Here is a 14562-nt window from a genome sequence, read left to right as displayed (position 1 = left end):
CAAGCATTTCCATAATATAGCATAATAAAAAAATTCACTTAAAACTGCAAATCTATTATGTACAATTTGCTATTCCCTTAAAATATATAATAAAGTTATGTAAATGTATTTTTCTTCTCCCCCCCTACCCTAGAGATGGCTATCATTACACAATATGTAAAATCATTCTATACATACTTTTGTTTATCAGTTCTTTCTCTCTGTTCATATAGCATCTTTCTTCATAGGTCTTTTGTAGTTAATTCAGATATTTATAATAGTCAAAATGACTTATTTGCTCAAAGTTGTTCTTAAAACAATATTGCTGTTACTATATAGGATGTTCTCTTAGTTATGTTCATTTCACTCTTCATTATTTCCTTCAGGTCTATCCATGTTTTTCTAAGATCATCAAGTTCATCATTTCTGATAGCATAATACTATTACATCACAATCTTATACTAGAGCTAACAGTATGTCTATCCTTACAAAGCATAGAACTGAACCAAAACTTTTGAAAATTTATGACACAAAACACTTTCCTATACAATATGAAAATAATTTCACACTGAATATGTTTTCAGTTACATGTTGAATCCCCATGTATAATTATCCCCTTTCTTTTTAAGTGTCTCCAGTCTCTCCCTCTCAGTAGCTTCTCCCATTGGCCATCTTGATTCTGGGACAAGTGAAAATTTATCTAAACCAACTTATCTGGCTGCAGACCATGCTTCATAACCCATTCAGTCATCTTCCAGGAAACTAGGGTCCATCCAAGGTGGCCATGTTACTATCTTTCTGATTCCTATGTCTTCTCCTTCCCCAACTACTGTTCACCTTTTTCTCTAGGAACAGTAATCATTTTAATGATACCACTGGGGGAATTTTTAAAGAAGAGATATTACAAACAGTAGCCCTATGGCTCCCTTTACAATCCCTATTACTTACTGGGCCAAAACCACTTTCTTGGCCCTACTCCTTTATGCCTGTTGTATCTTCCTATTAAAATGTAAACTCCTTGAATTCGGGGAGGGGGGTGCTTTATTTTTAAATTTTTATCCTACCACCTAGCAGAATGCTTGGTTCACAGTCAACTCTTAATTTTTTTTTTTAATTCATCATTTGACTTCTCTCAAACATGTTCAGATCTCTTCTATAGTTAACGCAAAAATAAACAAACAAATGAACAAACAAATAAATAAATAATCCCTCTCTTCATAACTTGATACCCATTATAGCTAAAACCCAAACTCTTCCTTTTCCCCACCAAGTTGTTTGAATGATCTGTGGATATGTGCTGCTTCCTTTTCTCCCCACCCATTCCCTTTTTACTCCTTGCAATTATGCTTCTAACTCCACTTCTCAAATGAAACTGCTTTCTTAAAATTATTTATAATCCCTTTCTAACCTAATTCAATTGCTTTTCCACCATCTTCTTTCTCTTTTATCTCTCTGAGGTATTGAATACTATTGACCACCCATTCTTGAAATTACATTCTCTCTCCCCTCCTCCTCCTCCTCCTCCTTCCCTTCCTTATCCCCCTCCTCCTCCTCCTTCTTCTCTCTCTCTTGCTTTTTTGGATAGCCTTCTATCTCTGAGAATCATTCTTTTCAGAAATCTTCTTATGCCACTCTTAATCATGAATCTTTCCAAGGACTCTCATTCATTCCTCTGCTCTTCACTTTTTACACTTAGACCTTTGGTGAGTTTATCCACTATTATGGCTTCAACCATCCCTCTCTATGTTAATGCTTCACCATTTCCAGCCTGAACTTTTACCTCTGCCCCATCACATATTTTTAATAATCTCCTGTATATCATGATTTGAATGCTTATTGCTACTACACATTAAACATGTATAAAGTAGAACTCTTGGTAACCCCCCACTGTCCCCCCTTTCAAGCTGTTATAATCTATGTTATTGATATTATCATTCTCCTAGAATTATTGAATCTCTGAATTAGAAGAGACCCCAGAAGCCATCTAGTGCAGCCCAAATATAAGCACAAATTCTCTCTACAACATCTTTGATAGTCATCAAGAATTTCCACAAAGACTTCTAGTTAGGGGAACATATTACCTCCTGTCAAAACCCTTACTTCCCCACCAATAGAAAGTAGACTCATTTGGGTCATGGATTGTGCCATTTTTAACCTTTTTTTTTTCCTACATATATCATAGTGTATTGCTGAATGGAATGAAAATTGTATGTTTTTGAGAGAGTATAATTTGTTTGTGCTTAAATAATGCTTAAATAATCAAATTTTGACAGGTATCAAATTTTTTACTTTTTGATAATTGACTCATTTATATCAATATAACCATTGATTTCTAATTGATGAATCCCTTTTCTTTCCTATGCAAATTAGGAAGCTCAAAATAGCTTGTACTTTTAATCAGATAACAATAAACTTAGCTTCAATAAACAGCTTTCTTACAAAATTATCCAGGTTCAGAGAGTATAATGTGATAATTCTTTGAATTAGAGTTATAGTTTTATAAGAAGAATGTACACCAAGTTGTTCTTCAACTTCATTACTTAAATGGACCTGTGATTTCATTAATAGACATATTATTTTAATTTGTTCAAATATATCCCATTGGCACATACATCATCCTGCACGATCCTTGTTCATGTTCTCTCATAGAGCCTCCTGAAAACATATGTCCAGTGTACTAAAATCCCATCTCTAGGTCTTTTAATAATATCTTGGGTATCAGTATAGTACTTGGGCTGCCTCCACTCAAACCCCTTTCTTTTAATCATGAATCATAACTTTCAAGTTTCAATTAAAATGAAAATTATTGCGAGTAGAAAGCATTTTTTCATATGCTTCTTTTATTATAATTGTTTTTATACTTTTCATAATTTCAAAAATGTTTCCACAAAGGGCTGTGAAATTTTAATAAGTTTCTGGAGCAAGATCAGATTCCCTAAAAGGTCAGCAGGTTTCCAACTGGGGAGACAGAATTTTCTTTATATCCTTTAAGCAAATTCCTTACTGTTTCATAACTAGAAGAATTTGACTTGACTTCAAATCTGAACAACAAGAAGTTAATCTGTGTACATGTATAAAAATTAATCATAAGTTTTTATACAGTGAATTGAGTGATTTATAAAGAAATGTAAGTAAATTGAGCATAGTAAGAATACTCTTGAGGAAAGTAGCAGAATAGCTTGAATGGCTTTAAAATATATTTAGATTTCAAAGGGTATATATGATTGAAAATGAAAAATGCCTAACTCACCTAGTGATTGCTTTGAAGAGTTTCTGTGAATTTTTACTCTGTTGTAAGAAAATGTATATCTTTCAACTGATCCTTAAAATAAAACAAAAATAACTTCTAATATATTTAAAGAATGGAACATGACTGGCTATTTGATTGAAAGTTTGACTTTTTTTCTCAAAATAATTGTATAAATAATTGACCTTTTCAAAACTCACTTACTAAAATGGATTACAAATGATTAAGATAGAAGAAGAGAGAGAAAAAGTGAAGTAATATGGTTTAAATAGTAAATGTGATATATATGATATCTGAACCTGTGATTTCATCAGGCTATAGAACTCCCACTGTGGAAACCCTTCCATTGATGAAGACTAGCAAATAACTTGAAATTAATACCCATAGAGCATAGGCTGTGGCACAAAGATATTAAATGCCTTCCTCTCGACAGTAATACCGCTAGGATGTGTCAGAGGCAGGATCTGAATCTAGGTCTTCCTGATTTTAAGGCTGGTTCTCTACCCACTATACTGTTTTGAGTCTCACAATATTAAATAAAGGGTGATCAGATTACACTATGCTACAATTCCTATATCTGTGCCTTCTTACAGCCTGATCCATTCATAGATTGCATTCCCTCCTCATCTCTACCTCACAGATTATTTTAGCTTCCTTCAGAGTTCAGTTCATGCTATCTCCTGTTGGAAATTTATCCTTATTACCCCAGTTGATAATAGTGTTTACCCCAAAATTACTTTGTATCTAATTTTTGTTCAGTTTTCTGTGTATGTTTTTCCATAGCCCAAAAGAATGTAAGCTTCTTGAGGACAGAGACTGTTTAGTTCTTTTCCTTGTATTTCCAAGACTTAGTACAATACCTAGCACATAGAAGGCACTTATTGAATGATTTTGGGATTGAATTGATTTGAATAAGAATCACACACTCACATAGATCCTGACTGAAACCTTTTTCTGAAATTTTTGATGACTTTTGCATTGTTTGAAATATTGGAGACTAGCCTTTTTCTGCCTAAACTACTGGGGAACTAGATTGAGGTTTCTAAGATATTGCTATTTATAACTTAATGGCTATTGCACCCATTTAGGTAGTATGTATTTATTAAATCATAATAAATGTTAGGAGAGCATTGACCACATTTAACACAAGCCAAAAGAAACCTCTAGCACCATATTGTCTAAGAGAGAGCACATGGCTCCAAGCAGAGTTCAGAACTCCTACATTAGTTAGAGAGAGAGCTACCAGACAGCCTTCCTCACCAACTGTGTCACCCAGAATGGCATTCACCTTGTGATCTCAGTCTCTTTTCCTTTTCCCATCATTTTACACACTGATCAAAGCTAATTGGCTAGAATCATTGAATTCCATTGGTTGACATGACCTGAGGGTGGCCAATATTAAAATGAGTTTTACCTATGATCTCATAATGTAATGACTTAATGGGGAAGTGTGCAAAAAGACCATCTCTGAAGGGCAAGGCAGAAAAGTCTAGGTGTGACTAATCTCATCTAGTCAATCTCCATTTTTATTGATCTCCCCATGGGCTCCTGGGCTGGTCCTAAAAGGGATTAGCTAAGGTTTCTAATAACTATGCTTTCCAAAGTGGGGTCCCTGGGTCCCCCCCACCCCCCAACCCATTATTAATCATTTTCTCACACTTTCATGAAAATGCCTATTTTCTGGATTGTTTTTCTTGTCTTCTCTCTTAAAGCTCCCTCCTCCCTCAAACCCATGTCTTGATCAACTTCACTATGGAAGGCAATGGATATGGTGGATTTTCTTTTTATTTTACTTCTTGCTATGAAAGATAGTACTTTAATTTTCCTTCCCATATCATGGAGGTTAAAAGATGACCTGGAGAAATTCCTCCAACAAGATATATCCTTCCTCTCTGGAACATTTTAAGGATGTGGTCAAGAATCTCATAGAATGAGAAAACAAGAATAAGTTTTGAGAAAACGGAGTACCCATATTGAGGAGATCATCAATGTGTATTAAAGAATTGACACATAAGTACAAAGACCTTATGGTATGGATAAGACATACTTCTCTGACTTCCTTAGCCTTGGTGACCCAGATTCCAGAACTGGAGCTATAAAAGGTCCCAGCTGTGTGTACTTGGGGCCTCTCACATGCTGTGGATGCTGAGACCATGGCAGTGGTCATACTGGTAGCCTTTCCAGATAGGACGGTGGGAGGTGTATCTAGGAAGGTTGGTGTGTCTAAATTCTTGTTCTATGTGCTTACTGTGTTTGAACAAAGCAACCTACTTTGTCCAGTGACTCACCTCATTATATCACAGTCTAAACTAAAGGGACAATTTGGCATAGAGACAAGCCTGCAACATGATATGAAAGAATTAGCTGCAGACATGGAATCAAAGGATTTGGGTTCCCAGTCCAACTCATCTATTTCCTAGCTTTGGCACCTTGAACAAGTCATCCACTTAGCCTGTTTCTCCATCTGTAAAATTGGAATAATGATACTTGTACTATATATCTCATCAAGTTATTGTATAGAATATGATTAAAAAAAACAACAACTTATAAAGGCCTCCATAATGTGCTTTCTCTTTGAACCAAGACTAGTCCTTATTCCTCCTACATTATGGTCTATTTCCAGAGTGAATCTAAGGGGCTCAACAGGTATATCTTTGAGGATGGAAAAGAAAAAAACAAACATAGTATTCATGTTCTTTTCCATGGCTCACAACTATAACACCTTTTTGTGACACCTACTTTCAGGAGGTGCCTGGTTTCAGCACCCAGACTTTATTTTCTGGAAATAGGCTAGTCCCACTCAAATTTTGTCTGCTCTGGGAATTCCTTTTTAATAGTGGAGTGTGGCCTATAAAAACAGATTTGTACAATGTTCATGATATATGTAAAAATTCATTGAAACCATAATCTAGGGGGCGGAGCTTAACTATATGATACTGATGGTAAAATTAAAAAAATGAGACACATGCTTCTTAATAATTTAATAGTAATTGATTGTATTTACAAAACCCCTTTGAGCCTTACAACAAACTGTGAACTAAGCACTATAAGTATTAATTTGTTTTTGTTCAGTCATTTTCAGTCATGTCTGACTCTTCATGATCCCATTTGGGGTTTTCTGGGCAAAGATACTGGAATGGTTTGCCATATCTTTCTCCAGCTCATTTTACCAATGTGGAAACTGAAGCAAACAGGTTTAAGTGACTTGCCTAGGCTAACCAAGCTAGTAAATTTCTGAGCCCAGATTTGAACTCAGGAAGATGAATCTTTCTGACTTTGGGTCCGGTACTTTATCTACTATACCAACTAGCTGCCAATAAATATTAATACAGATTCAGAAACAGATTCAGAAAGCTTAAAATACTTACCCAAATGAACACAGTCAAGAAATGTCATTGTTGGTGAATCAGCCCTTAATTTAAAAAAAATAATGAATCTAGTGCTCATTTTATAATATCACATTCTATAGACATCTCCTCAAAGAAAACACTATCATAATTATCTACATATCTTATATATACCAATGTAAATTAATTATATGAAAATATTTGAAATATACATTGTTACTTCTGTGATTTGCTATTTAGAGCAATCAATTATCAACACATTATTAATAATGTGTGTATATATACATACATACTTATATACAGGAACATATGTTCATGCATATACATATATACACATACATTACAAAACAGATAGATGATAGACAGACATTAGAAAACAGTACAAGGGGCAAAGACTGTTTTTAGGGTACAGAAATTGGATGATGATCCAGCAAACAAAAGTAGGAAAGAGAACTCATTTAAATGGGAGAATAACTGAGAGAGAGCAAGCAGGGTTGTAGAAGCCAGGTGACAAAATAAAATCTAGGAGGAGACAGGGAGTGGGGGAAACCAACAGAGAAATTAAGAAGAAGAAAGTCTGAGAAATGATAATTAACTATAATAGTTGAAAAAGCATGGGTAAATTTGAGAAGATCCATACAGATAAAGTCAATCTAAATAATTAGGAAAAATAACAATTACTCATGGGTAGGCTGAGCTAAAAATAAAAATGATAATTCTACCTAAATTAATTTACTTATTCAGTGCCATAAGAATCAAACTACTAGAAAATTATTTTGTAGAGCTAGAAAAAGATAATAAAATTCATCTGGAAGAATAAAAGTTCAAGAATATCAAGGGAATTAATGGGGAAAAATGCAAAGGAAGATTGCCTAACCATACCAAATCAAAAACTATATTATAAAGCAGAAATCATGGAAACTATCTGGCACTGGCTAAGAAATATAGTGGTGTATCAGTGGAATAAGTTAGGTACATATATCAAAGTAGTAAATGACTACAGGAAACTACTGTTTGATAAATCCAAATGCTCTAGCCTCTGGGATAAGAACTCACTGTTTGACAAAAACTGTTGGGAATACTGGAGAATAGTATGGTAGAAACTAGGCCTAGGCCAACATCTCATATCATATACCAAGATAAGATCAAAATAGGTACAAGATTGATACCATAAGCAAATCTATAGAGAAGGGAAGAATTTATGACCAAACAAGAGATAGAGAACATTATGAAATGCAAACTTGATAGTTTTGATTACATTAAATTAAAAAGGTTTTGCACAAACAAAACCAATGCAAACAAGATTAGAAGGAAAGCAAAAAGCTGCAAAACAATTTTTATAGCCATTGTTTCTGATAAAAGCCCCATTTCTCAAATACATAGACAACTAAGTAAAAGTGATAAGAATACAAGTCATTCCCCAATTAATAAATGGTCAAAGGATAAGAACAGGCAGTTTTCAGATGAAGAAATAAAAGCTATCTATAGTCACATAAAAAAATTCTCTAAATCACTATCAATTAGAGAAATTCAGATCAAAACAACTCTAAGATACAACAACACACATATCAGATTGGCTAATATGACAGAAAGGGAAAATGATAAATGTTGGAGGGGACGTGGGAAAATTTGGACATTAATGCATTGTGGATGGAGTTGTGAATGGAAACAATTTGGAACTATGACCAAAGGGCTATAAAAATTCATGCCCTTTGGCTCATCAATACTACTAGATCTGTATCCCAAAGAAATAATAAAAAAGAGGAAAAGGACCCACACATACAAAAATATTTATAGTAACTCTTTTTGTAGTATCAAATAATTAGAAATTGAGGGGATGCACATCAATAGGGGAATGACTGAATGAGTTGTAGTATTTTAATGTAATGGAATACTATTGTGCTATAAAAAATGACAAGCAGGTTGATTTCAGAAAGTCTTGGAGTTGCTGAGTGAAATGAGTAGACCCAGGAGAATGTGATAATCACCTATGATAGACTTAACTGTTTTCAGCAAAAATCAATTCATAAAGACTCAGGGTGAAAAATGCTAACCACATCCAGAGAAAAAACTATGAAGTCTGCATGCAGATTAAAACATACTATTTTCAGTTTTTTTTTCATTTCTTGTGGTTTTTCTCTTTTGTTCTGATTCTTGTTTCACAACATATGACTAATGTGGAAATCTGTTTAACATGATTGTACATGTATAACCTATATCAGAATGTTTGCTGTCTTAGGGAGGGTAAAGGGGAGGGAGGGAGAAAAATTTGAAATCTTATAAAATTTGAAATCTTATCTCAAGATCTTATGAAAGTGAATGTTGAAAACTATCTTTACATTTAATTGGAAAAATAAAATACTATTAGGTTGAAAAAATTAATTTGAGATAAGTTTCAGTTGGGTGACAGAATGGGAACCTGGATAACAAATGAGCCAGAAGTCAGTGTAATGGAGACAAATTGGAGTCAGTGACCATATTTTTGTTTCTTTTGTTTTTCCTGGGGATCTTGTTAGAATAGCATGGTCAAGAGAGATATGCTTAAGAAGTAGGAAGGCCTAGAAATTTTTGAATCCAGCAGGAAAGAAGCTGAAAGGGGATATATAAAATAAAGAGAGGGTGGTGGTGGTGGAGAATGAATATGAATGAATGAAGGGACAAGAAGAGACCAAGTGTACATGACTTTGACTCTCATTAGGAGATGAGAAGCCTTTTCATCAGGATACAATAAAGGAGAAAAGAATGGTAGTTGATATAGAAGGTTTTTCAAGTGTGGAATATGTAGCAATAGGGCTCCTAAGTACAAGTGATAGATTCTATTTTATTTATTTATCTATGTCCATCCATCCATCCATCCATCCATCCATCCATCCATCCATCCATCCATCTAGCTATCTAGCTATTTGTTTCTTTGTGTTTTAGATTTTAGTAAAGGGCCATACATCAAGGAAAGATTTATAATCCCTATTGAAAATGTTCAAGCTTTTTTTAAATGCAATTTAAACTATTGTGCATAACTCTGTTCTTATAATAGTAGTCCTTCCTTATCTTTGGGGATATGTTCCAAGAATCCCAGTGGATGCCTGAAACCAAGGACAATACCGAACCCTATGCAGTCAGTTTTTGTTTAATGTAAAATCACATTCTGCAAATTTGGCTTTCTGTAAAGAATTCTGAAGGAAATTTACATTCAAAACAAAACAAAACAAAAAACAAACCCAAAACTAAAAACGTCACAATTTATTAACTCTACTGTGCAGTACTATGGTCTTTCTCAGCTCCTGTTCCTCCACTCAAATTCCTCAGCCTCCCCCCCCCCAAAAAAAAAAAAAACTCAAAAAACCCTTGAAGTGAAAGCATAAGAATAGATGCAGAAAGACTGCCATCACCCCAGGTTCTGGAGTTTGGTTTGTTATCTCCTGCACCAAGACAGGAAACTTTTGCTATGCTCTGCCTACCTTCTCCTGTGTCTGGCTATCTTGGGTACCTCCTGTCTGTCCCTGGTCTCCATGTATCCTTGAACTGTGTACCAGCCTCCTCCATTCATGGAAGCTCAGCTCCCTTCCTGCCTCCTTGATCCCCCTGGAATTAAAGGAAACCTCTGGAAAGTGAAACCTCAGATAAGGTGGGACTACTCTACATATTTTCCCCAATAAATTTAATTTCACATGTGACCTTTCTGTGAGATTCTAGCCTTGCAAAAAAGGCAATTGATTTTTTAGTGGCAGGTAACCAGCATTTTCTTATATTTTTTCCTTGCCAGCAGAAATAAAAAGGGAAGAGTAGAGAACTAAAAAGAAGAAAAACTACTGACCTTAGTCTTTGTTTCATCTTTGATACATTTAAATGCAAGGGAGTTACATGGTGATCTTCAATTCATTCTTTTCTTTTTCTTTCTCTTACTTCACACATACTGATATAGAAGATTAGAGATATAATTCCAGGTGGGAATCCCAACAGCATTCCACTTTACCTTTGGAAAAAGTTCAATTTTTAAGCTAAACTAACTGGAGTAGTGTGGTGTTATGTGTTTCAGAAAATGATCACACACACACACACACACACACACACACACACATACACACACAAAAGGGCAGCTAGGTGGCACGGTGGATAAAGCACTGGCCCTGGATTCAGGAGGACCTGAGTTCAAATTTGATCTCAGACACTTGACACTCACTAGCTATGTGAACCTGGGCAACCCTCATTGCCCCACCAAAAAAAGAAAAAGAAAGAAAAAAAAAAGAAAGAAGGGGGAAAAAAAAGAAAATGATCCCACACTTGAAAATCCATTGGAATTCTGAGACCAGAGGTTCTTGGAGAACTTGGAATCCACTGGGCTAGATTACCTCTTGGATCACTTCTGGCTCTAGATAAAGAAGTTTGTTTTGACTGCTTTATTCAAAAAGATATAACAAGGTAGATACTGAGCTTCAAGAATATGTTTCCCATATCCTTGAATATATTCATATAGCCTGGCCATACCTTCGTGCACAAACTTGGGGCCCAAATTATATTTATTTCCTTCTGTAAGTGATAATGGTGCTGAATTTCATCACATACAGAGTAAATGGTAGCTCTTGGTGATGTTTTGACAGCCTGCTTAGCTCCTAAATGAGGGAATCAATCAAGTGGTAATTTAGTGTGCAACTCTTTGGGGTAAGTCACTTTTCTTAGTGCTCCTGCCTTAAGGTGTTTAGCTTCCTTTATTGAGGAGCATGACTTTTATTACATTGCTAGCTGTATATTTATCAGTGATTTTTCTCCCACCAGCAACAAACACCACACAGTACCTAGTAAGTAATAGTGGTTGATCATTTGTTAAGCTGGATTGAAACTTTGTGTTATCATTAGGTTCCCATTTGGTGCTAAGCAAGTCTTCAGTGATATAACTTGAATTATTAAATGCCCATGGCACTTGTTCACTATTGAGGAACTCACTTTCCTCCATCATAAAGGTGAGGGGATGATGGACAGTGATAGTGGGCATTAGTGGGAGTGATAATTATGAACAAGTTTTGCCTGAAACTGTGCTTATTGATTTATGGGGAGCATTTTGAGTGCCATACCTATACAATGTTTCTGTTTTATACCAACATGTATAATGATTAAAAAAACTCTCACAATTAATAGTGCTTTGGATCTCATAAAGTGCTGCATGATAGAAAAATCTTTTAAATGTTCTCTACAACTCCAACCCTATGAAATCTTTGCCCTTTCTAAATATCTACATTGGACAAAGCTTTTAAAATTCTTGTTTTCCTATTGCCTTAAGAAGAAAAAGAGCCTATATATTTAAGTTTATATGTATATTTCTTCATAACAAGTTTTCTATTCATTCCCCCTGAACTTTTATCTCTATTTCCTTTCCAAAATTCTGATTCCAAAAAAACAATCCAGTTCCATTTTTAAAAAAGTTATTTTTATCTATCATATCTATAAAGTCATACTATTCACATTCAGATCATAGCATATATGGTAATTGGAAAAACCTTTTGTTGACAATTTTATACTTCCCTTAATTATTCAGCTTAATGATCTCATAAAGGTAATGCAACTGCACATTTTAGAGGTGAGATTAATTTTATGTTGAATGTGGGAAAAGGCATTAAGGATATAATTTGCATATAGATGTCAGATGGCAAATTACATTAATGACATCAGTAACTGTTCATATAGAAGGTCATCCATTGGGCCAGTACAGTTTGTGTAGTTATAATGTTGTTGTACAAATGCTCTGGAGAATTACTCATCGAACTATAAGTCTTGCCAATATGCCAAAAGACTGTAGTTCTGGCACATGACCAGTTTGAAATATTATGACTGTAGTCATTATAAATAAGTTTAAAAGCCTAAACACCAAGACAACGAACATGTGGCAGGTTAAAGGCTACCATTTACAGCCAATTAGTACCTGACTTTTAATGTTTTGCAAACAGAGCCCATTTTATTGCCTTTAAGTAATATTTGCCCATGAGGCAGGCAAGTAAAATACACATTGTGAGAGGCAATACTGGATATGTATGTCATCCATGCATACAGAGAAATATATAAACCCAACAACGTAAGAATTAGAATTAAAATAGTAAAATTAGGAGGTGTAATTTGGATAGAATTATACTGTGGAATGGCTCAGTTAAAATATATTGCATTAATCTTGGCTGAAATTAAATATGCCATTTTATGGGGAAAATTATTGAAATGATCATTTTCATTTAGGCAATAAAATCTGCTCATCGTTGTCATTTTGTTCCTGCCTGCTTACTCTTCTGTTGGGTGTCATAATAACATCTTATGATAATAAACTGTAATCATCTTAATTCCGCTATCATTATGAGACCCAATGGGGTGCCCAGAAAAAAATGACTGTGTGTTGGTTTTATTTTGTTTTTATTCTTAGTCCCTGCCATAGGTTATGCAAGGCTATGGCATGGTCTGTTAAGCAAAACAAGGATGATTACAGAAATATTAAAGACAGTATCATCATGTAATTGGATGTATTTGACCTTTTACTTTTTATTCCCTTTGTTGAAGAGAGAATTTTGAAGTACCACCATAGCCTTTTGTTAGATTTTAACAATGTTTTGTATGGAACAAACAGTTTCATTTCATGAGGTTTTATTGTTATTAAATTGTGGAGCAGAACCAAAAAGGCTTATTCAGACTGCCAAAAGAAATGAGGGAAATCATCTTCCTTACTAAATTGGCAGAACATGTACACATTCTGGCTGCAAAATATACCCCTCTGTTTCCATTGTGGTCTTTTTTATGCCCTCTTTTTCACATTGGTGATGAAGGGTGCAATCTTTAGCCTTTTTGACATTTAAAAAAATTCCCTCAGCCAAACCTGATCTCCTTTTCATTCACAGTAAAGCCCAGGGTTTATATTGAACTTCATTGAGGCTTTTCTCCTTTTGGTTATTCCACAAGTGCTTCGAGTCTTTGTGGATGGCTTTCTTACCTTTGTACCTTTGATCACACCATTCTTTCCCTCTCTGATCTCCCTCTGGAATCCTATCTATCATATGTTCTCTGGGACCTAATAGACTAAAGTAATCCTTTCTCTTCTCTAGAAAATAGAAACATTAGGCAGAAAAGAGCATTGACTAATATATGGAATATTTACAATCTACATCAGTGGCACAGGGTATTCCTACCAATAAAATCATGGGTACTTTTAAATGTTGAAGCTTGTGCTCTGTGACTCCACCGAAACTGAGCTTGCTATGCATAAACATAGCTATAAAGCCTTTCCTCTTTTGAGCAGTAGTTGGCCAATCCGATCAATGAATTCCCTCCTCCCCTCTCAAATCATTCAAATTTTATGTTCCTTCTAGTGTATATGTGTGTATATATCTATGTATTTATATCTATATAATCATGAAATTGGATTTATGTTAGATGTGTGTGTGAGCTGTACATTTTTTTATGTCAAAGTTTATCCACTGGGAAATAAAACCAAAAGAATATGGGGTTATAAATAATGTCAAAAAAGGAAGGACTTAATTGCCTGTTCAGGTTCAATATATTAATATGAATATAAAAGCAAATTTAGTGCAAATAATCCCTTATTGAAAAAACCTTATAGTTCTTCTAGGCCAAACCTATTAATAGATTGGGAAACATAGGTACCAGAAAATTAACTGGTTAAAATTTAGTTCTGTTTCATCATTATAGTCGTGGATGGCATGGCATGGATGGATTTCCATTCTGATATTCAAGTTAATTCCAGTAACATGGTGTTTTAGGCTAGGGCTGATTCAGGCTAATCTCTTGATAGATAATATTTGATAATGGAGCAAAATGAGAATTTGTAGGTCATTCAACAGTTAACAAAAGGATCTTTACTTAGCTATAACAGTAGAAGGAACCTTCACAGCTAAACCTTACCCAAGTTGCCCATTATTGTCTGCCAAACACCAAAGAGAGCTCCTAGAGCCCATAATAGCTGTTTTTATGGTCACAGAACCAGGAAGTGATGTCAATATC

At 34.7% G+C, this 14562-nt stretch overlaps 1 protein-coding gene across 1 annotated transcript in view; it reads left to right on the top strand.

Annotated features, from left to right (window-relative positions):
• The window catches only part of SEMA3E (semaphorin 3E), a 360049-nt gene that overhangs the window by 197657 nt on the left and 147830 nt on the right, over positions 1-14562 (top strand). The gene's annotated exons all lie outside the window — the stretch shown is intronic.

Source organism: Dromiciops gliroides, chromosome 5 (genome assembly GCF_019393635.1).
Source record: "Dromiciops gliroides isolate mDroGli1 chromosome 5, mDroGli1.pri, whole genome shotgun sequence".
In the NCBI taxonomy this organism is placed as follows: domain Eukaryota; kingdom Metazoa; phylum Chordata; class Mammalia; order Microbiotheria; family Microbiotheriidae; genus Dromiciops; species Dromiciops gliroides.
The sequence above is the reverse complement of the archived record's forward strand: the minus strand, read 5'-3'. Positions and strand labels throughout refer to the sequence as shown.